This window comes from Artemia franciscana, chromosome 13 (assembly GCF_032884065.1).
Source record: "Artemia franciscana chromosome 13, ASM3288406v1, whole genome shotgun sequence".
NCBI classification, from domain to species: domain Eukaryota; kingdom Metazoa; phylum Arthropoda; class Branchiopoda; order Anostraca; family Artemiidae; genus Artemia; species Artemia franciscana.
Window position 1 is genome coordinate 37,114,561 of NC_088875.1, and position 22,932 is coordinate 37,137,492.

Below are 22,932 nucleotides of genomic sequence, written 5' to 3' on the forward strand. Positions count from 1 at the left end.
AGTACAAAAGTACCGCCGGTATTACGGCTCTTACGTCCCGTTCCTGCTCTCTTCTGCATTTTAAGCTTTATTTTTATTGTCTTTAATTCGATCGACTGAGGTAGTATTTAAGACCTTACTTTGTAGTTGATTCCTAAGTTTATAAAATTAGGATTTAGGATGTTCTGTTCTAAATCTTCATCTAGGTCTGTGACGTTGCTGATATTGGGTTCCCATATTGAATTAGGTTATCATCTATGGTTTCTTCGTGGGTATGTTGTGGTTGTACCCGCTGGCTGGATGTTACGTCTTCTCTAGTCTACGGTGTTCAGTCAGAAAGATGAAAATGATTGTAGTACAGTAGATGGTGCTATTTGAGGTGTCACTTGGGTGATAGCTGTCTGGTTGAATCAGATGTGTTTTTCGGGCTTTCTTCGGCAGTTGATAAATCATGATAGGTGTTTTCCAGTTTTTGACCATGACGTATCGTCGGCCTATGTCAAGAGTATGCCAAATTCTGTAATAAAAAATTTCCATGCAGAATCATGTTGTCAACACATAAAATGATACTAGTGATACGATACTATGAAGCATTATTATAGCATAAAATTGCATAATAATAACATAAAATTGCATAACAGTAACATTATTTAAAAATTCAAGGGAAATTGAATGTATAATAATTTTTTAGGTACATTCGAAGTAACGTGAGGTATATGAGGTTATATAGTAATTAAGAATTTTCTTATGTTTATTACACTAATATTATATCATTATGGTGACATGTAAATATGAAAACACTGAACAAAAGGGGGGGGTTAAATATAAATTGACATAGAGGTCTTAATTTACTCTGGATCATACTTTAATCCAATTTTTTGAACTTCCAATGCATGATTTTTCGAAAAGTAATACATTTTGCGTCATAGCCTTTCAATCATCATGCCTTGGAATATTTTTAGTTTGGAAATAGAGTAGTAAAATTACAAGAGACGACCTCTTAAATCTCTTGCACATAAGAAAAGAAAGGAACGAATTTTTTCGTGCTTGTTGGAGGTCTTTATTTACATAAGATTTTCTGCCATTTTTCGGCAGATATTGTTGGTGTATTTTTGATGTATATGCCAAAAAGAAATACAGTATATGGCATCATAGCCTTTTAGCTGCTATACACCAACAATATTTCCTACAGTAGGGAAAGGATATGTGAACGTACGGATAAAGACATCTCAATTTTCCTGTATCCTCACATTGACGCATCTCTTGTGCCTCAATTATATCATTATTTATCTTTCTTCTCTTCAAGAGCTTTCCATAGTTAATTGTTAGTAGCGCTCTTATTGTTAGTGAAATAAGAAATACCATGAATATAGTGATTATAATATTATACCATGAGTTTGGTGAGAACAGTCCGTATTGACTCTCCACGTATTTCAATCTTTGGTCTTCGTCAGTGAATAAGGGTATTTGCATATCTAACGCTTCCTTTAGTTTTGTTTATTGCATTGTACCTTTAATCTTTTCTGTTTTTGGCTATATGGATTTTTTAGATTCCTCATCATTTATATTTGGAATTGTGAAGGACAAGTTTATTCCTTGAATGTTTATTATTTTTGGGCTCATGACGTTAGTGCTGGTTGTGATTAGAGGTGTTTGCACAGTTGTTTCTTTAGTTACAAGTCTGCAACTTTGTTTGATTGTAATATTTCCAACGTCCTGTAACAATATTTCGGTTCGATATCTGGGATCAATTTTTCTGTATTGTTGTAGCAGGATAGGGTTCCTACCGTCTTTTTAGGTACTGTAAATAACCATAAATCGTTCCGTAAATTAATGAAAGTTTCTTTTTTGGTATTTCCTATTAAGGCTTCACAAGAGTCGGGAATATTTTGTTGCTGTGATTCCTTTAGGAACAGATCTAGCATGCATGATCCTATCTTTACGTTATATATAGGTAACGTTAGTTTGCAGACCAAATTTTTAAATGGCACGCATTCTTTTAATTCTTCGGCATTTGCTAGTGAGTATTTTTTCCTGTCTTGATCTATTAACATATATTCCGCTTCTGGGATTATGCTCACCTGAATCTATAAGGGATGAGAAATAAATATTCCCTGCATTAAAATTTTCAAATATTGGTAACATTTTATTATTATTTGCACTCAAAGATGGTATAATCACTGGTAGGGACCTATAAATTATTTTGCCACCAAATTTTGGTCCTATGAATTTTGGAGGCTTGTATCGTTTCCCTGGGGTTCCCAGATGTCAGATGTAGAACTTACATTTGTTCTACTTTGGTTTCCTTGATTATTACATGAGGTGGAGTTGTTATATGGTTGCCGTCGACTGATATAACTACCTCCTGTATTTCTATTCCAACCGTTGCTTGGTTGATTTGTCCTTCCACGATACCCTCCGCGATACTGATATGTATTGTGTTCGAAATTCTGATTGGGGTTGGGTAATTACCTCCTGTTAAAAAGGTCTTCCCCCTATTACCTCTGGGGGCATACCCACTATAGTTTGTCCCCCTGGAAAAACGATTCCTCGTTCCCCTAAGATTAGGGCGATAATTATTATTTGCAAAACAATTTCTTGCAATATGTCCTAACCGGTTACAGGTGTAGCACCTTAGTGGTTCATTATTAGTTGGAACCTCAATTGATTATTGGGGGCAAAACGTACTTGTCTTGGAGGTGTTGTGGTTCGAATTTGATTTCGAATGGGTTTTGGCGATGATTCTCGGGAGAGAAATGGAGAAAAATCGTGGAGAGGAATCTCTTGATTTTACATGGGTTTTATTTTCTACAGCATTTATTGACAGTTTTTGATGCTGTAGGACAATCGAATCAATTTCTACGGTTCTTTCTATTTCCTGAACTGCTAGTTCTAGGTTATCAAAATTTTTAGCTATTAGTAGGCGATATAATTTTCGGTTGAGCCCCTGTTGCGTTAAGCATTATTTTTTCATGTAATTCCCCTTCTCCTGGACCGTATCGCGCGTCTGTTGCGATTCTAATTTTATGTAAGTACTCTCGAACGGTTTGGGTCTGTTCGAATGTAACTAGGCCATGTTTCAGTTTATTCAGTGAACTTGTGTCAATAAATCTTTTCTGGAAGGCCTGTTGCAATAATTCTATTGAGTTAATTGTTGAGGTGGCTTCTGTGCCTATCGTATTTTCAATTTGTTTTAAAAACATTAGCGCCTGTCCTTTTAGTCTTAAAAGTAACATGCTTTTTAATGCTTAAAAGTCAATTTTTGTCATTTCTACGAATTGTACTAAATGGATGTTGAATTGGTCAACGTCCGTGTCTCCTTCATATTTCGGTAATGATTTTGCAATTTCTACCGAAGTTGCAATAATTTGTTGCGCTTTTAATATTTCATCTTGTTCCTGGTCCATATTTATTGTAGTCTTTTTTTTTAAGTATGCGGTATATAATAATCTCTAATAGTTTTTAATTTTACTACTGTTTTATTTTAATTCTTAAGGATTTTGATTATTTTTGAATGGGGTATCCTATAAAAAAAATGCAAAAATAGAAATAATATTGCACTGCACTTAGAAATCAAAAAACAATTTGTAAATAATCATAATTGTCTATGTTAGTAGGCATTCATTGTTGCAGGTATTTTCAGTTCCGTATACTGTCTTCTTTTTCTGACCGCACCATATGTTACGGGGGGGGGGGTTGGTGAAATAATGAGTAAGGTGGGAAGTTGTTTTGAGTTTTGCTTAAGGGGGGATTTTTGCTGTGAGGTACTTGGGACTTTTCTAAGTCTTGGTAGCTTAATGTTGATATGAGATATGGGAGCTAAAAGGCTCTGTAGATAATCCCCAGTAACCTGGGAGACAGAATCATCTCAGAGACGTTCGAGGTCTCCTGAAATAGTCTTATAAATATTTCTATTTTTATCGTCTTATAAGCATGTTAATGATATAATTTAACACGATAAGGCTTATATTCCTATTCCTACACCTAACATTAACATAATTCACTTCAACAAAACTACAGGTTTACTGTGAGAATACCTAGTCGTACTTATTTTTATCAAAATGATTTTAATTCAACTATTATTCCAATTTATTCAAGGTTATCAAAAATGTTAAAGCATAACGTTAAGATTAAATTTACAATAACAATTAAAACTACTTGTCAGTTTTATAATATTCTCCAAATCAATACTGGCACATTCTTGTTATAATGCATCACTAAGTTTGTTATGTCTCTTACTTTCACAGTTATGCCATAATTTTTATCGTCTTCTTTGCCCATTTCATTTTTTGATTGGGTCAATTATTGTTCATCCTTATTTATATAAATTTTTTGTTTCTGATTGTCCCACTTTCACTTATACTTTTTCTTGACGTTTATACTCCTCACTAGATTCGTCAATGTTTATAATGTTTCATCGAAAGTTTTTTTTATTTTTTTTCCATTAAGAGTTTTCCATTTTATCTTTGAAAATTTCGTAATTCAGAGTTATTAAAATCTTACTTGGATTTGTCGCTTTATAAGTTATAACATTGCAGATTACGTTGGGCATTTCTTATATTCGTATTGCCGATGATGTTGATATTTTGGTTTTCTTCATGGCTTGGGTTGCGGGCGATCTGTTGTTTGTTAATGGTTCTTTTCGGAGCACTACCGTATGTTTTGTAGATATCATGCTTCTTCGAGTTACTGTTTCACGCGATATCACGTATACTACTTTTTGACGTCAAAGATTTTGTTTTCCATTTTTTATCTTTGAAAGGTTTCTTGATTCTATGATTATCTTTTTCTATGACTGGTATTATTAAGGAGTTCGTGTCCTCGTTGATTGTTGCAGGGTGGGAAAAATTAGTTGTGTGGTTTTTCGGGCATTCTTGGGTGGTTGATAAATCATGACAATAGATGTTACTCGTTATTTTGATTTTTGACCATAACGAGTGGTCAGTTACTGCCATAGAATGCCAGTTTCTTAAATCTTGGCAGTATCACATTCTGAACAAGTAAAATAGCACATAAAATAGGTAAAATCATTGTAACAAAATGGTAAATAATACATAATCAGCAATATTTTAAGGATTATTACTTCACCACTAACTATGTATTGTGGCGGTGAATACAAAAATGCTCTTTTATGAAATTGCTAAATACTTGGTAAATATTAGAGGTCTCTGCTATGCACTTTTTCTATAAAAAAAGAATTTTGATAACAATGTACCAAAAGAAATAATTTTTTTGATATTGCTTTGTGTGAACCACTTGACAATCTCTCAGTATATTCAGCTAGGCTATTGCTCTGCTAACCACTCGGCAGTCTCTTTAAATTTCAGGTCCTCTTTGTTCGAACCTTTTTTATTTCTTTGGTAAATTTTGTCACTTACCAAAACTTTGACTGAATGGCCCATAGTCTAGGTCCGAAGGATTTTGTCATCCTTCCGGTCACTGGAAATACTTCTTGTCCTTGTTCCATAAAATTATCTTGTCTTTTTTCGCCATCGCACTATCTTAATGCCACACCTTAAAGTAATCTCTAGAGAGTTTTAACTTCGTAACAATTTGTCCGATCTATGAATGTAAGACGAAACATTACTTACTTGTAAGCATGTTGCATTAAGACCACCCTTGAAGTGTAAATTACGTTATTATAATAACACCGGAAACTGAGCTTAGTAACTCGAACTATTTTATCACAGGGTGTTTTTTTTTATAACAAACTTTTATCCTTAGATTGAGCTTAACAAGAATAATGTTGAAAGTGAAGTTAGCTATGAATACTTACAGTAAAAGTTCTCTTCGAACCGCGGACCCATAGACGATTTTTATCAGAAGAATTATGAGCAAAACTCCTTCTTCTTTCTATATCAAATGATGCTATTGGCGAACAATTATCACCCATTGACTCCCACTCAAGACTTGCATTTTCAAGGTTGCAATGAACATTGGTTAACTTTGGCGATTTCATTAATTATCTATTGCAGTATTAAATTTAATGTATGAAAATTAAATGAATTGTTCATGGTTCTTGTCGGAGCATCACCGTATGTGTGGTAGATGTCCTGCTTCTTTGAGTTATTGCTTCAAGTGTTACCTGATAGCAATTCGATATCAGTTCTTGTATATTTTTAAGCTGTATACGTTTTCTTCATAGGTCGTCTTCGTATTAAGACTGGATTGAAGGCGATTATTGAATAATCATAGTTGGAACTTTCTACACTAGGACGTTAAATGACGTTACACGAAATATGTGTAATTATTAATATTGTGGCGATTGAATATACTGGTGGAACCAAAAACCTCACTTTGAAATCTCGTGGTTTTGGTTGGCTTGCTTCATTTTGATTTTTATTTATTTATTTATTTATTTTCATCACATGCAAAACCAAAACACATCTTTCACAAAATGCTGCCGTACCAAGAAAAACTTTACAGTTTTGTAGACGTACGGCTTTAGCAAGTAAAAATATACATTCCATTAAAAATCACAACATAACCATAATTGACTCAAACTTCAAATCAATCTTTCTTATTAAAAAACGAAAACAACAAAAAAAAATATTAATCCCCATCCAAAAAAACAAACAAAACATCCCCAAAAATCGCCCTATTCTACACTCCGCACTCCTTCACAGCCATCCCCCCTAAAAAAAGAATTAATTACTTTCTAACAAATGATCTTTCATTTTTTCTGAAACGAAAGCAGGTGTTCAGCCATCCTAATACTCAGTGGCAACTTATTCTAAACAAGCGGGCCCATATATATTACCGTAAATGCTGATAACTGTACCTGTAGACTCAATTGCTACATCACCACTATTTCTCGTTTCATAATACTGCACCTGGCTGCTCAAACAATAAAACTCCTTTTATAGGAACTAGATCATTCATACACTGATAAACAAATATAAAAGCTTGAAAATCTCTAATTTGTCCAATGTTTAACAGATTCAGTAATTTATGGCAAGCACTAGTTTCATGGACCTCTTTAACGTATTTACAAATAACCCTAATGGCTTTATTCTGAAGAACCTGCGCTCACTTATAATTTGCAAAAAAATTGCTACTCCAGATGAAGCAACCATAAGCTTTATACGAGTAAATTAATGAATAATGAAGTGCAAGAAGAATCTCCTGTGGCAGGAAAATGTTTAAAACGTCGAAGTATGTCAGCACCATGGGCAGTCTTAGCAGAAATAGCTTTACTATGATTTCTCCGCGACAGATGACCATCCACTATAAATCCTAGATAACACAGTTTACCAACATGCTGAACAGGCTTTCCGTACAGTGTAACCAGGCCAGTTAAATCAACAGGACAACCCATTCTACTTTATGTCATCAAAAATGTCTTACTCACATTAATACATAGAAAGTTTACATTCATGAACACAGAGTCTTTCCAGTACACGATTTTCTTTATTTACCAACTCATTTAAAGACGTTCCAAATAAATTCAATGCAGTGTCATCAGCAAACTATATAGTGCAGGCTTCCTTCAGGTAAAAACGCATGGAATCAAAGTAAACTAAATACAATAATGGACCGAGTACTGACCCTTGAGTTACTCCGCACCTAACAAAAACGCCGAAGACATAACATTATCAATTACAACTCTAAGCGATCTCCCTGTTTGGTAAACTCTAAACCATTATAAACAATTTTCACGAATACTTAGTGATTCCAACCTATTAATCAACATTGTAAAATCTACAGTATCAAACGCTTTACGGACATTAATAAAAATAGACATTGATATATCCCCTCTCTCAAACAAATTATTCAAAAAATCAGCCAGATGTTGCAAAGCATGCGTTGTAGAATGCCCTTTACGGAAGCGAAACTGAGTTTCACTTAATAATTCATTATTTTGTAGGAAAGTGTACAGCCGACTGTGTACTACTTTCTCTAGTAGCTTTGAGAATAAGGGAAGAATAGATATCGGCCTCCAGTTTTCGATTTATCTTTCGCAACCACCTTTATGAAGGGATATTACCCTCGCTATCTTAATTGCTCTGGAAATATTCCTGTTTCTAGTGACAGATTAATAATAACAAGTAGACAAAGAAGTAAATATCCACCAACAACTTTGAATGCACTTGAATGCAAGAGACGATCCATCAACTCCAGCAGAATTTGATTTCAAAGATTTAACAATTTTCACAAGCTCCTCACTACTGCAGGGTTCAAATTTAAAATCAAGTTGTTTGCATCGGTGATCGGTTCCAAAATCATCAGGCTCTTTACATCTGTCTTTTACAGGATTTTGAACGTTTAAACCAATATTAGAAAAATATCACTGAATTTATCTACAATTCCCTCTAGATCATATCTATCACAACCATCAAGTTGGATAAATTCATTTCCATTCTTTTCATTTCCACCAACACATTCATGTATAACATTCCATATTTCTTTTATATTACCTTTGTTTTCTTGAAACTTCCTGCTATAATATTCGGTCATGGCTTTGAGACGCAGCTTATTTACAAAATTCTGCTGTATTTGGAATGAATTAAATGATCTATCACTGTGTCCATCCAGAAACTTTGCGTAAAGTGTATTGCTTAGCTTTAGTTGTTCAATTATTTCAATGGTAATCCATGGCTTACGTGGTTATTGTGTTTTTGATTGAATACCTTTAGGGGGTAAAGGTATTTATCGTAAATAGGCATAAGAACAGATAAAAGATAATAGTTGGTTCAGTGCTTCCGTTGGGCACTTATTCTCAGAATATACGGGACTCCAATCAATAACACTAGTTTCCTCAGCAAACTTTGTCAGATTTTCTTTTTTCAAAATGCGTATCTTAACTTATTTTTCGGTAATTATACTACTGGGTAATTTATAACAGCGAATAATGGTAGGTGGTCTGAGCCTTGGTATCAAATCACATCTGCACAGCTTACATTTAGGTCTTTCGATCGAACAAAGATGTTGTTAATCAAGGTTGCAGTTTGAGCTGTGATGCGGATAGGATTACTCACCAGAGGGAATAAATAATTTGAAATAATAAAATTCAAAAAATCATCATTATGATCTGTTAAATCGAGAAGGTTAAAATTAAAGTCTCCCATCGTTATCAGACCCGTAGATCCTTACTGGCCACAGAGAATAATTTTGAAACATCGCAAGAGCAGCAGCAAACTGTTTGAAATTTGGCATAATACCATAAACCAAACAGAAGATAAACAAAACAGAACTTATCTTTATGTGAGGGCCGAGCCTCACTAATGCATCCAAGTGGATGTCCAAACAATCCTCTTTAACTTCGGGTCACCAGCCTTTCCTGTGCTGCACTGAAAAGTGCACGTTAACGCAGTTTATCCAATTATTTATCCCAACAAAATTCAATATTCAGTATTAGTTAACACTGCAGGTATACGCTCTGCTTATTTCGTTGCTGAATTAATTCAAGTTCAAAGCACTGAATTAATGCAAGTTGAATTCGAGCTTTAAAATTCAATAGATCCAAAAGGGTGTTCTCACTACGGAGACTGAATGAAGACTGAATCGAGATTGTCACCATTCCAGTTGATTGATAGCTCTGAGATATCTATGACTTGACATCATGTTGAATTCTTTGATTTATAGTTTATTCAGTCCAAGCACCGAATGCTCGTCTTAGAGATATAACATCAACCTCGGAAGCAACATCTTTCGATTCAATTTACTATAACACTGAAAAACTGTTATTTTCATTTACCTGACAAAAAAATTACGTTGATAAGCTATGGTCAACACTCATGAATAAAAAGTTCTCGCCGAATCACGACACAAACGATTCTTAGAAGAATAATTGTAAGCAGAACTCGTGATTTCAAATGATGTAATTGAGGGTAACATCATCACTTATGGCCTTCCATTCAACACTTTCACCTCTTAAGTTGCACTGCACCTTGCTTATTTTTGGCGCTTTAGGAACATCTGAAAAAGAAAAGGTAATTTAAAAATATGTTAATGACATTAATAACCTCTTTCCAAACCCCCCCCCCCTTTTTCAACAGAGTATTCACAGGGAGAATGAAAGCTAAGCCTCCTTTAGCCAACGCTCTGATTATTTTCACTCTTTAATAAAATTAATAAAAAGAAGTATTCTAAACAAAAGTTAAAAGTGAAGATATGTCGTAAGTAGAACAAAAACAATAACTGAAATTATAATGAACAATGAACTAAATTTGAAAAAACAACAACAAAAAACAAACAGATATTATACTTAATCAAAAATAAGTTTTTTCTTGGTTAATTAAAAAATTTTATTTTCAGTAAAACATACCGACCATCTTCAATATATATGTTGAAGACGGTCAATGTATATGGGACCGAAATAGCCAGAGATTTTGTTATTTTTTTCACTGTCAAATAATAGGATTTATCCCTACTAAACTGTTATTTGTACGTAATAAAAAGGTTGTTTAGAATTCGAAAATACCTATATGGGACTTATTTTCCCCTCCCATGCACCCAAGTGATTATAAACTTTTAACAGAATTCTTACTTTGTTTTTAAACGTAACTCATATTACCTTCTTATTTCCTTCAGTTGACTTGCTCAATTTTCTACTTCCAATAGATATCATGCTATTTGTGATCTTCATCACTTAGCTCATTTAATTTATTCTAGTCAGCTTTGGTTTCCGTTTGAGTGGAAGTTAGACTTTTTTGGAGATTAAAAATTTGGCTATATGTTTCGCCATTTGTGAATAATAAATAGGCACATGTTAGCAGAAGATGAGATATTTGGAACGATCTGCTCGATTGAACACACAGAATTGAACAAGAAAAACTATTTATATCAGTAAAAGTAAGTAATTTCAAAACTTTTGAAGGCAATTCCTCATTAGGGAAAGATAATAAGGTAAAAAACACTTGTGAATTTTACTAATAGGACTGAAATATGTCAATTTATACCCAATTAAATGGTATTTCCATATACAAATGTTGTTATCTTTGAAATTGTTTTCCAGAATATCCTATATTTTAGCGAGATATCATGGTAATATATGAAATATCTGTTGGTTTTGTGGGTTTGCATTGTGTGAGAGGAAAACATTATTTTAAGAGAAAATGACTAACTAATTAAAACTAGATAATTGCGGAACTATTGAAAAAATTCGAAATAGGACTCCAAAAGAGTCTTAAAGTGGCAATTTTTCTTTATTATTGTTATTATTTTCTTCGTCACATTAGTTCAATAGTTTCTCCTACATTTGATTCATTCTCTTCTATGTATAAAGCTGATTTTTCGGGCTTTTTCATGTCTACATTGGATTTTCTTAGCCTGGAAATTCGACCCATCAATAACAAGCTATATTTTAAGCAGTATACACATAGATTGGGATTGGGAATGATAAATTCTGGGAAAAAATGATAAATTGCCAACAATCTAAGCTGAATTTTATTATTGAGGACTGGGGCAGGGTGACTTCCTGTACTATAAGGGTTACATTGCTTATTATTGCTATTATTGGTTGCTGTAACACTATTATAGGGAATAGTTTGTTCATTTATTAAGTATTTTATTGTTCATAACAAATTTCGATCAACATGCCATTTTTTTCATATTCTTTTTATGTCAAATGATGTTATTGGTGAACCATTATCACCCATTGACTCCCACTCAAGACCGGCATTTTTTGGGTTGCAATGAGCAATGGTTAACTTTGGCGATTTCATTAATTATCCATTGCAGTATCAAATTTAGTGTGTGTAAATTATTTTAATTGTTCGTGGTTTTTGTCGGATCACCACCACATGTTTCGTAGACATTCTGCTTCTTTGAGTTACTGCTTCAAGCGTTACACGAAATCAGTTCTATATTAGTTCTTGTATATTTTTCAGCCGTATACGTTTTCTTCTTAGGTCGTCTTGTTTTTTTTTTTTTAAGAATGTGAATTGAAGGCGGCTATTGACTAATCATAGTTGGAATTTTCTACTTCATGACTTGGATTATCGAGGGATTCTTGTCTTTATTGATCGTTGCGGGATGGGTAATATCAGTTGTGTGGTTTGTCGGGCATTCTTCGGTGGTTGATAAATCATGACAATAGATGTTACTTGTTATTTGAATTTTGACCATAACGAATGGTCAGTTGCTGCTACAGTATGCCAGTTTCTTAAATAAAAGTTATTCTGCAGAATCACATTATCAACAAGTGAAATAGCACATAAAATGGGTAAAGTCATAATAACAAAATTGTAAATAATACATAATCAGTAATATTTAAGGATTCATATTTCACCAGTAATTATAGTGTTATGGCGGTGAATACAAGAAAACCCTTGCATAAAATAGCGAACTGCTTGGTAATTATTAGGGGTCTGATTTTACATTGATTTTTCTGCCACCTCTTATATTACTGATACATCGCTGCGCCAAACATAAATGAAGAAACACGATTCATTGTGTCATAGCCGACCACCCATACATTAACAATATTTATTTAAAATAGGGACTTGATATTCTTACATTCAAGAGACCAACTCTTAATTGTCTAATAGCGCGATATCCTCCCAGTTTATATGGCTTATCTATCATCGGGAGCAGTGGGGTTTAATTAATACATCTTTTATGCGTCAATCATCTCATGTTCGGATTTTTTCCATGGCTTTAAGAATGCAGAAATCCTTGCATTCCAATGTCCAGCATTAGGCATGCTCTTATTCGCAAAAGAGGAACTCAAGATATTATTGCATCGTACTTTTTATTATTTACTTTGAAAGATACGCTATTCTTGATTCTTAATTATTGACAAATGGACTTTACTGACAAAGACATGATAATCGCAAAAAATATTGTACAGTCGTTATCAACAGGGTGAGAGAATTTTGACTTCAGACATATGGATTGTAGCCAATAGTTACATAGTTTTTCACAAAGAGGAGACATCGGAATGCTCTTTGACATATCACATATTTTTTGACTGAAAACAAAATAAATGGTTAACCGAAATCACTCACAACAAAGACATAGCTAATCCATAAATCGATGTATCTTTAAGCTAGTTAGAAATCATTTTGGTTTAATTTTGGCCAGGAAGGTGTAAATTGGATAGCAACTATTAGCTGTTGCCAGGTGAAGAAAAAATATAGCAATTACTAAAATATTAACTTATAACCATACATAAATATATGTCAAGTATTGTCAAATATTAGACATTATTTACACTTCGACATGGTAGAAATAAAGTGCTGAATTGCCAGAAACGTTGTTTATTTGACTCTGAACTTTCTTAATTCCTTTGTTACTTCTTAGTGTTGGTTTTCCAGCGTCTGGTTTGTCAATGAAATTCTCTTTCTGATGATTTAAGGTTATTTTTTTTATTTCCATTTTAGAAATATACAAAAAATGAGACCTGAATTTCGGTATTAAGGCCTATCAAAACTTCGGATATTTTTCTGAAGCAATCCTATGTCAACCTGAGCCAAATCAAACAGTTTGTGGTAAGGAACTTTAGTAAGGAGCGACATGGCTCAATAGTAACCGAAACTCTAATCACATTAGTTGTAGTTCTCCTGCATTTGATTCGTTCTCTTCTATGTATATAGCTGATTCTTCGTTCTTTTTCATGTCTACATCGGATTTCATTAGCCTGGAAATTCAACCCATCAATAAAGAAAAATAGTTAACTAAGCAGTATCCACATAGAATGGGATTGACAGTAAGAGTTAAAAACAGCAATCGCGATTAAAATTCCATACAAGCATATGATACTTGTACAATGATATATACCAACTGCATCTTAACACATAGCTACTATTATTGCCACAGCGATAGCGGCTTTTCCGATTTCTGATCATTGCGATTTAAGATTCCCGAGTAACTGTAAGAATACTGCAAAAACTAATCAAATTTGATATGGTCATCATTTTGGCTTTTAAAATTCATTTCAACATTAGTCACCTTCAAAAAATAAAATACAGGATTATCCTAAGTTTGGTTGAGTATTGGGGTCCTTGACAAAATACTTTTGGAAGGTACTCTGTATAGTTTTTATTATTTACTTTGAAAGATACACTATTCTTGATTCTTAATTATTGACCATTCATCACATTAGTTCATTAGTTTCTCCTGCATTTGATTTCGTTTTCTTCTATGTATATAGCTGATTCTTCTGGCTTTTTCATGTCTAAATCGGATTTTCTTAGCTTGGAAATTAAACCCATCAATAAAAAGACATTTTTTTTAATAAGCAGTATTCACATAGAATGGGATTGAGAAAGAGAGATGAAAACACAGTAATCACAGTTAAAATTTCATACAAGCATACAACACTTGTACAATGATATTTATCAACTGCATCCTAACGCATATCTAGTAATATTGCCAAAGCGATAGCCGTAGCCTACTAAAGAGCGACATAATTACGAAATATAATAAATTTATTATATTTAGTAAAAACAACACTAATCATTAATGTTCGTTCAACCAACCATTCGAACTTTGTAGGCAGCCCTACTTTGTTTGGTTTTAGGTTAAGTCCTAACCTATATTTGGTTAAGTATCTTAAACGTTAAGATACTAAGAGTAATATGATTTACATATTTGTAAGATGCACAATTTCTAGATTGAGGATTCATTGGTAAAAGAATATAAAATTATTTAATTATGCACATAAAAGCGATAAATCGTGGCAACAACGTCAGTTGAATTTTTATTGTTGTGGACTGCGGCCGGGTAACTTCTGATGCCTTTAGGGTTACACTACTCATTAATGTGGTTTTTGGTATAAAATGATAAATTGCCAACAATTTAAGCTGAATTTTTATTGTTGAGGACGAGCAGGGTGACTTCCTGTACTATAGGGGCTACACTACTCATTAATGCTGTTATTGGTTGTTTTTAATCTCTAGCACTATATTAGGGAATAGTCGTTTTTTTTTATTAAGTATTTTATTGTACATAACAAATTTAGATCATTGTTGATAAACTTGATGGAAAGAAAAAATATTGATAATAGGTTTTAAGTTATGATAAAACATTGTTTATCAGTTATAATAAGAGTAGAAAATATAGAAGTAAACTTATGGTAGGAAAATTGATAGTATTTTTTAGATAATATTAATTAATAATATATAATTAATTTAAAGTGGGAAAATATCTTTTTAATTAGAATTTTTCTTTGCATTGTTCTATAATTTTATTTTATAATATGAGCTAAATAGAACGTATGCACTTGGGGTTAAGTGACAACTAAGATTGTTAGTTGTCAATGATATTGACAAGACCAAGAATTTAGTTAGAAGGCTGTTTGAGAAAAAAAAGTTTGTTTTTACTTCACGCATTTCAAAATAATTTTACGAGTTTCCGTTTAGATGGTTCATGGTTATATATACTCTTATATTATATAAAGGTAAAGTGGCAAAATAGAGGTATTTAAAGTAATATTGACTGCCTAAAGAAGTACATTGTTTAGTACAGTGGTTCTCAACATTTTTTCTACCCTTGGACTATTTTTCCCTTCTCTTTATCTTGGTGGATCCCTTCATAGCTATTGGACATAAGAACAATTTTCTATTTTTCACTAATATAAATTTTAAGGTTTTAATTATTAAAGAAATAGTATACGATTAAGCTTTATTTTTGAATGAAAACCAATTTAATACAAATAAAACTGGATAAAATGTAACCTGGATAAAAAAGGAGTTGAAATTAAGTGTGTGATAGAAAAAGGAAAAGGCATGTTTATTCAAAGAGATCCCTGTGGTTGATGCGTCTCGACGAGTTTTTTTTTATACTTTGTTTTATCGATGTTAATGATAGTCGATGATGGCTCCTTTTCACAATGTCAAGTCTATTGCGAGCTTTTGATGACATTTGAGAAACACGACTAAATCCCGCTTCAACAAGATATGATGTAGGAAAAGCAATAACGTAGAACTGCGCTTTATCCCAAAGCAAAGGGTACTTTGTAGGAACATCATTTATTTTCCATATATTTTACTTTCCATTTTAGAATTTGAACGCATTATTTCATCACTTTGTAATTCGATGAATGGCTCTTGCAAAGATGTCTATTTTTGCAATATTAACTTCGAAAGGGATTAAAACCCAAATCGGTATATCCATCCCGAGTTGGTCGCTAAACCGAGTTTGCATATCTTCATGTATATTTTCCAAATATTCACAACATAATGCAAGATATTCATCTTGCAAATCGCTGCTGACACATGTCAAACAAGGAAACTGTTCAAATGTACGATGCCTGATATTATTCTTATACAACTGTAGTTTCCTTAGAAAAGCAGCAATATCACTTTTACTAGATATGAGATCAGAATCGTTTCCTTGGAGCTGTTTATTAAGTGAATTAAATTTTTCAAATATATCTGATAAGTAAAACATCACATTTATTTGCAAGTAGTATTTCTCCAAGTTGTGTGTCAGCAAGAAAGGAAACAATGGAATCCCAAAGTGCAATGAAACGCATAAGACAATTCCCCTCTGATAGCCATCTCACCCCTGTATGTAATACAGTCCGCTAAAACTTCTCCATTATCGTAGAAAATTCACGAAAAAGGCGGTCTCGGATAGAAGTTGATTTAAAATGGTTAACTACTATTATTACAACAGTAAGGGCATTATGCAGACGTACACTCACTTTCTTTGCAACTAAGTGTTGACGGTGTATCACACAGTAAATACAATATACTTCTGGGAGTGCATTTTTTTAAATTTGCAATAATACATTTGTATCTGCCTGTCATCGATGGTACACCATCAGTAGCACAAGCAATTATATTTTTGAGCGGGATATTGTTTTCCTGGAAATAAGTAGCAACTTTATTAAAAATTGCTTTACCTTTTGTGTCTAGCGTAAGACTTCTAGCAAAAAGCATTTCCTCTTTGGGTACTTCATGGTTAAATCTAAAATAAGCTTATAAAATGGCCTTATTATCTCTTAAAGTGGATTCATCAAGTTGAAGTGCCCTTTTTAAGTCGTCAAAAAACTGGAGGGCATCTAGGCCCTCTCCCACGCTAATTATTCTCCCACAGTCACCGGATTAAAATTCTGAGATAGTCATTTTATTCAGCATAGTCGAAAAACCTTATAACTATGTCTTTTGGGACAAGTTACTCCACCAGAATCCTCGTGGAAGGGGCTACAAGTTACAAACTTTGATCAGTGTGTATATATAGTAATGGTTATGGGGAAGTGTAAAGACGTTTTCAGGGGGATTTTTGGTTGGGGGAGGGGTCGAGAACATGGGGTTATATTGAGGGAACTTTCCATGGGGGAAGAAAATTTCCATCAAGGGAGCGCAGGATTTTCTAGCGTTATTTAAAAATAAAACAATACAAAAAAATAAAACAGGTTTTTAACTGAAAGAAAGGGGTAGCATTAAAGTTTAAAACGAACAGAATACAGAAGCTCGTTACGTAAGCTAACTCGTAAGTTACGTATATCTTTTACTAGCAAAAACGTTCGTAAAAAACTATAAGTTTTAGTTGCCTTTTTAAGTAACCAAAACATTGGAGGGCAACTAAGCCTCCTCCCCCGCTCCTTTTTCTCAAAGTGATTCGATCAAAGCTATGAGAAAGCCATATAAATATGCAAATTTTTTTTAATTATTCATCTGTGGAGAGCCAAAATCAAAACATGCATTAATTCAAAAACGTTCAGAAATTTAATGAAAAAAGACATGTTTTTAACTTAAAGTAAGGAGCAACATTAAAACTTAAAACGAATATAAATTACTTCGTATATGAAAGGGGCTGCTCCCTCCTCAACGCCCCGCTCTTTACGCTAAAGTTTGACTCTTTCTCTCAACTGTACTTTTTAAAACAGTAAAAAACTTTAGCGTAAAGAGCGGGGCGTTGAGGAGGGAGCAGCTCTTCAAATACGAAGTGATTTCTGTTCGTTTAAGTTTTAATGTCGCTCCTTACTTTCATTGAAAAAAATTTGTTTTTTTTATTTAATTTATCCATACGGGTTCATTAAAAAATATTCTAAAGTTCGTAGTGTTACTTGTGTATTTGTATATCTGAATTTGTATTCGGATAAGACTGTAATGACACATGACAACTACCTATACCTAGCAAAGTTGGATTTATATAAACGGTTCTCGTATCTCCATACTTCTTGGTAACCTTCCGTCCACTATTTCTGGTAACAGTGCCTCAAAATAATATTTTTGTAGATTTGGTAGCATTTTGTTAGACCAGAATTCTCGGTCACGACCAATCTTTTTATAATATAATTCTTCTTCTCGTAAAAATATTACAGAGTATACAAAATCAATGTCAAAACATTTTTTTTAGGTAGGTAGGTAATTTTATTCAAAAAACAATACAATAAACTTTCATTCATCAGCTAAAAAAAATAGGCCGCAATGGCCTGTAAGCATAGCTGACATCAAATACGATCCATTTCTTTAAAATATTTCACTTACATCAAAAAGAAAAATAATTAAGATAAATAAACTACAAAAAAAGAAAAAAAACACAAAAAAACAAAAGAAATACTAATGGTTAATTTAACAAAATGAGGGGAGATACCGACTTCTCAATCTAAAATACTCAACATTTCTAATTGTTAAGAAGATGGGTCTTGAGGTGACGTTTCAGCTGAGGCAGACTTTCTGATTCCTTAACTTGCTGTGGGAATGAATTCCTGACGGACGGTCCCATGTATCTGATGACATGAGCTGACCGAGAAGTATTCCGAAACTCATGAACAAGATTATTTGAATTTCGCGTGTCATAATCATGATAAGAAGAACCCAAGCTAAAAAAATATCAGGCCCTAAATTATGTTGACACTGATAAACTAAAATACCAATCTGCAAGTCTCTGATTTTTCGAACATCCAAAATATCAAACTTCTCATATATAGACACAGTGCTAGCGGTTCCACGATCATAATTTCCTAGAATTCTAATTGCCTTATTCTGTTGCACTTGAACTCTCCTATAATTAGACTGAAAGTTACTAGCCCAGATTGAACAACCATAATTTATATACGACGCTATTAAAATATGGTAAAGTGACATTAAAACATTCAAAGGAAGCATATTTTTTAGACGCCGCAGCATTCCAACTCCCCTTGACACTTTGCAGGAAACTAGGTCACTGTGCGCCTTCCAACTCAGTTTGAAGTCAAGAAGAAACCCGAGGTAGCGCGTTTCTCGGACTTGTTTTAAAGCAACACCATTGTACTTAATATCTGAAGGTAAATCTTGGGGCTCACCAGTCCTTCTAAAACCATGTAACTTGTTTTTTAAGCATTAACAACAAGTTTACTGAGTGTAACAAACGTATGTAGTCCCTTTAAAGCACTGTTTGCTCGGTCTATCAAGTCCGGCAACGATTTGGCAATAACAGTTATAGCAGTGTCGTCAGCAAAAGACGTTAAGTAATCAGGGACAAAAATTCTCATACTATCTACATAAATTAAAAATAAAAGAGGACTTAGGACAGAACCTTGTGGCACTCCGCAATTCAATGGGTAAGTCTGGGAAACTTCATTATTTATTACAACTTTTACACTTCTACCTCGCAAATACGACTCAAACACTTATTCCTAATATCCAACTTCGACAATCTATCCAACAAAATTTCAAAATCAACAGTATCAAAGCTTTCTTAAAATCAATGAAAATTGTCATGCAAAAATATATATTTTTTCCAATGCACCGTTTACCTTATCAATTAAATTTAAAGCGGCATGCACAGTTGAATGTCTTTTTCTAAATCCAAATTGAGTTACAGACAGAAATGCGCAGTTTGTTAGATGCTCATATAGTCTTTTGTGAACATTTTTTTCATATAACTTTGAAATGATGGGTAGTATTGATATAGATCTCCAATTTGAAAGGTCACTTAGAGTCCCAGACTTTGGAAGCGGGATGACTTTGGCCATTTTCAGCGAACAGGGAAATTGACCCTCTGCCATTGACAGATTTATCAAAAATACTAGTACTGGAAGAATATTTGGAAGCACTGATTTTAGAGTTCGTGTTGAGGCCATTACTCCCAGCATAGTTTGGTTTTATTGAAGAAACAATCTTCTCTATTTCTACAGAATCTCAGGGTTCTAATTTCATTTCAAAATCTTGACCTCTTAGGTCTTCAAAAGTTGATTCTTCTATCAGCAACTCGTTGTTTACTGCTGCTTCACTCTGAACAGTTTCACCAATCTTCGAGAAATGATAAGCAAACAAATCACATACTTTGTCAAGATCTCGAACTATTTCGCCACCAACATTTAGGCTATACTGTTGTGGAGCAGGACTACCTCTGATCACTTCATTAATAATTTTCCAAGTGGCTTTAGGGTTTGATGCATTTTTCTTAAATTCTTCGCCATAAAAGTTTCTCTTTTTCTTTCGTCTAGTAGAGTTAACTAGATTACGTTGATCCTTAAACTGTGCAGAACTAAACTCATTTGGTTCATTGATGTGTGCTGTATACTAAGCATTTCTTATATCAATCATTCGCAAAAGCTCATCATCAACCCAAGGTTTTCTCGCTGCTTTTTTTTCTTATTTTCATGCTTTTCAGTGCTTTCATGCTTGCAAGTCAAATCATAAATACCTTGCAGTGTGGTCCTGAACTTTTCAAAAGCCAAAGATGGGTTATTCTCCCTAAATATACTTTCCCAATTTACAGCACCTAGCTCTTCTGAAAACATTTTATTGTTCACTGGCTTCAGATCTCGGATCTGTGTATCACGCTTCACTACTTGTTTTTATATGTGAAGTCCTAATATAGCTAGGACTGGCAGGTGATCAGAGATAGGCGAAACTATAAGGTCTGCGCATGTAGTTGCTACTTGACGTGACGAAACAAACATGTTGTCGATCAAGGTCGCAGAATGCTGGGTGATACTTGTTGTAACTTTGACTACAGGGTATAGATCGTGAGATGACATGAAATTTAAAAAGTCAAGATTCATACCAGCTAGTATTTTCAAATCATAATTAAAATCACCCATTATTATAAATTCCAAACCTGAATTTCTTACATTCAGCATTAAATCATCACAACCAGATATAACACGATCAAACATAGCACTTGGTGGTCTATAAATAATACAAAATAAAAAATTCTTTTCTTCAAATATAACTTCAACAGAAAAACTTTCAAACTCACCCTCTAGCCAAACCTCAAGATCGTCACGCACCTTATACTGTAGAGAGTCCCTTACTAGAAACGCCAGGCCTCCTCTGCTCATTTTTGAACGGTTTTTCGATTCTAAACAATACCCTGGAAAACTATAGAACGAGAGAAGATTATCCCCACCCAAATTCGTTTCACATAAAGCAAGCAACTGAATAGAATCATTTTCATGCATAAACTGAACAATATCATGATAAGATGACGTAATGTGGCAGTTCCACGCGCACACAAGGCACTCATTTATTCTTTTATTAATGTCTACAGGTCCATTAATATACGTGCTAAAACGACCCGGCCGAAAACTTAAAGTAGACTGCTCTGCCACAAGCTTAGATAATAAATATTTGTCAATATCGAACGGGTCTTGTTCATATCATTTAAGCTGCAAACTTAGTAGATCAGTACCCATTAAAACGAAAAATAGTAAATATTGGTGTTACTATCGAACAATAAAAATCAAAATAAAAAATATCTGAAAAAAAATCAACAAAATCACATGCAATCAACAAGTGACCTTATTCTGCGCAGCCTCAGTGATGTATACACCGGTACGCGCTAAATTTGCTTTTTCTTTGAAGACTCTTCGGACAATATCTTTGCTCTGAAACTTCACCATTATGGGAGCTACTTTACCAAATCCTTCTGCACTGATCGTATTCTGCCGGAATGGAAATACGCTTGTAATATGACTCCGTTATATCACTAACACCTAACTTCTGCTTAACCAAATCAATCACAGTGGTATTCAGGTTAACACCTGGCTGTTGTTTTATTCCATGGATTACGAGACTATTAAGCAGAACTTCTTGGTCATAATCATCAAGCCTCATCTCTATGTGATTAACGCGCTCCTCAAGATTTTTGATAAGTGTTTTTAGGGTTTTGAGTGATTTTTTAAGCTTTTCAAATTTAGGATTATATTCAACCGCAATAGAGTCGTACACTTCGCTGACAATTGTATCCGCAGAGCCACCACCAGTAGCCATTTCCGCTTCTTTACGGGCTATATATTGGCCACTTGGCCAAGTAGACCTAAAGTCGCAGGTTCAGGGTCAGCCACAGTAAGATTCATAGGGGGAAAAGTCTTACTTCTACGATAAATATCGGGCATCGACTCTAGCTTAGCGAAAGCTTTATCTACTCCTTTTGATTAGCCTTTTCGGACTTGATATTTGCGACTTTTCAGTGACTATATATTCACTATGCTGACCGTAGCAGAAAACAAGGTATTTAGAATCTCCGTCACCCTCAGTTTTAACTTTCTTTATTCTTGATGGCCAGAGAGGATATCCTGCAAAGTGGACTAAAACCAAGTCGAACTGCCTAAACTTGGGCATTTTAAGGTGGCAAAAAATAAACTGCAAGAAGTATGAAGTGAAGAAAAAAACTTCACTTGTAAGAGAAGTAAAGGAAACGTTGGAGGCTGTACCTTGTCCCTGCAATTTAAGAGGCAACCCCGGCGGGTACCACGGCTCTTGCAAACAGCTCTCTCACCCCTCTTTTGCTTATTTTTTTCTCCCAACTTTATCGTAGTGTAATTGCTTATATTCTCCCAAAGGTCACTCCTTCAAAATATATAGCTGTAAAGTCTAAAAACAGACTTTTAATTTAATACTGAACCCGTATTAAAAGTTCTTAAATTGTTATTTAATTTAAGTCCAGAGTACACTCTTTTAATCCTCGAAATTAATAATGTTTCTTAATCTCTTGCTGTGCTCAATTTCACTAGTTGCGCAATCCAATTAGGCTCAGAGTTAAATCCAGTTTAGGTCCTCACAGTTCAAAGACTAAATCAATACTCATTCCAATTGAATATGAATTTGGTAATAGTAGTCATGTGTT

The 22,932-nt window shown here is 33.8% G+C and overlaps 1 long non-coding RNA gene across 3 annotated transcripts in view; it reads left to right on the forward strand.

Moving 5' to 3' along the window:
• Window positions 1-22,932, forward strand: part of LOC136034887 (uncharacterized) — a 102,047-nt gene that overhangs the window by 51,726 nt on the left and 27,389 nt on the right. The window contains exon 8 of one of the 3 annotated variants that reach the window (XR_010619272.1): window positions 10,594-10,806. The exons of 1 other annotated variant lie outside the window; for it this stretch is intronic. This is a non-coding gene — a long non-coding RNA (uncharacterized LOC136034887). Of the gene's footprint in view, window positions 1-10,593; window positions 10,807-22,932 lie in introns of those variants that run through there. One more of the 3 variants, XR_010619270.1, reaches the window with a different exon arrangement.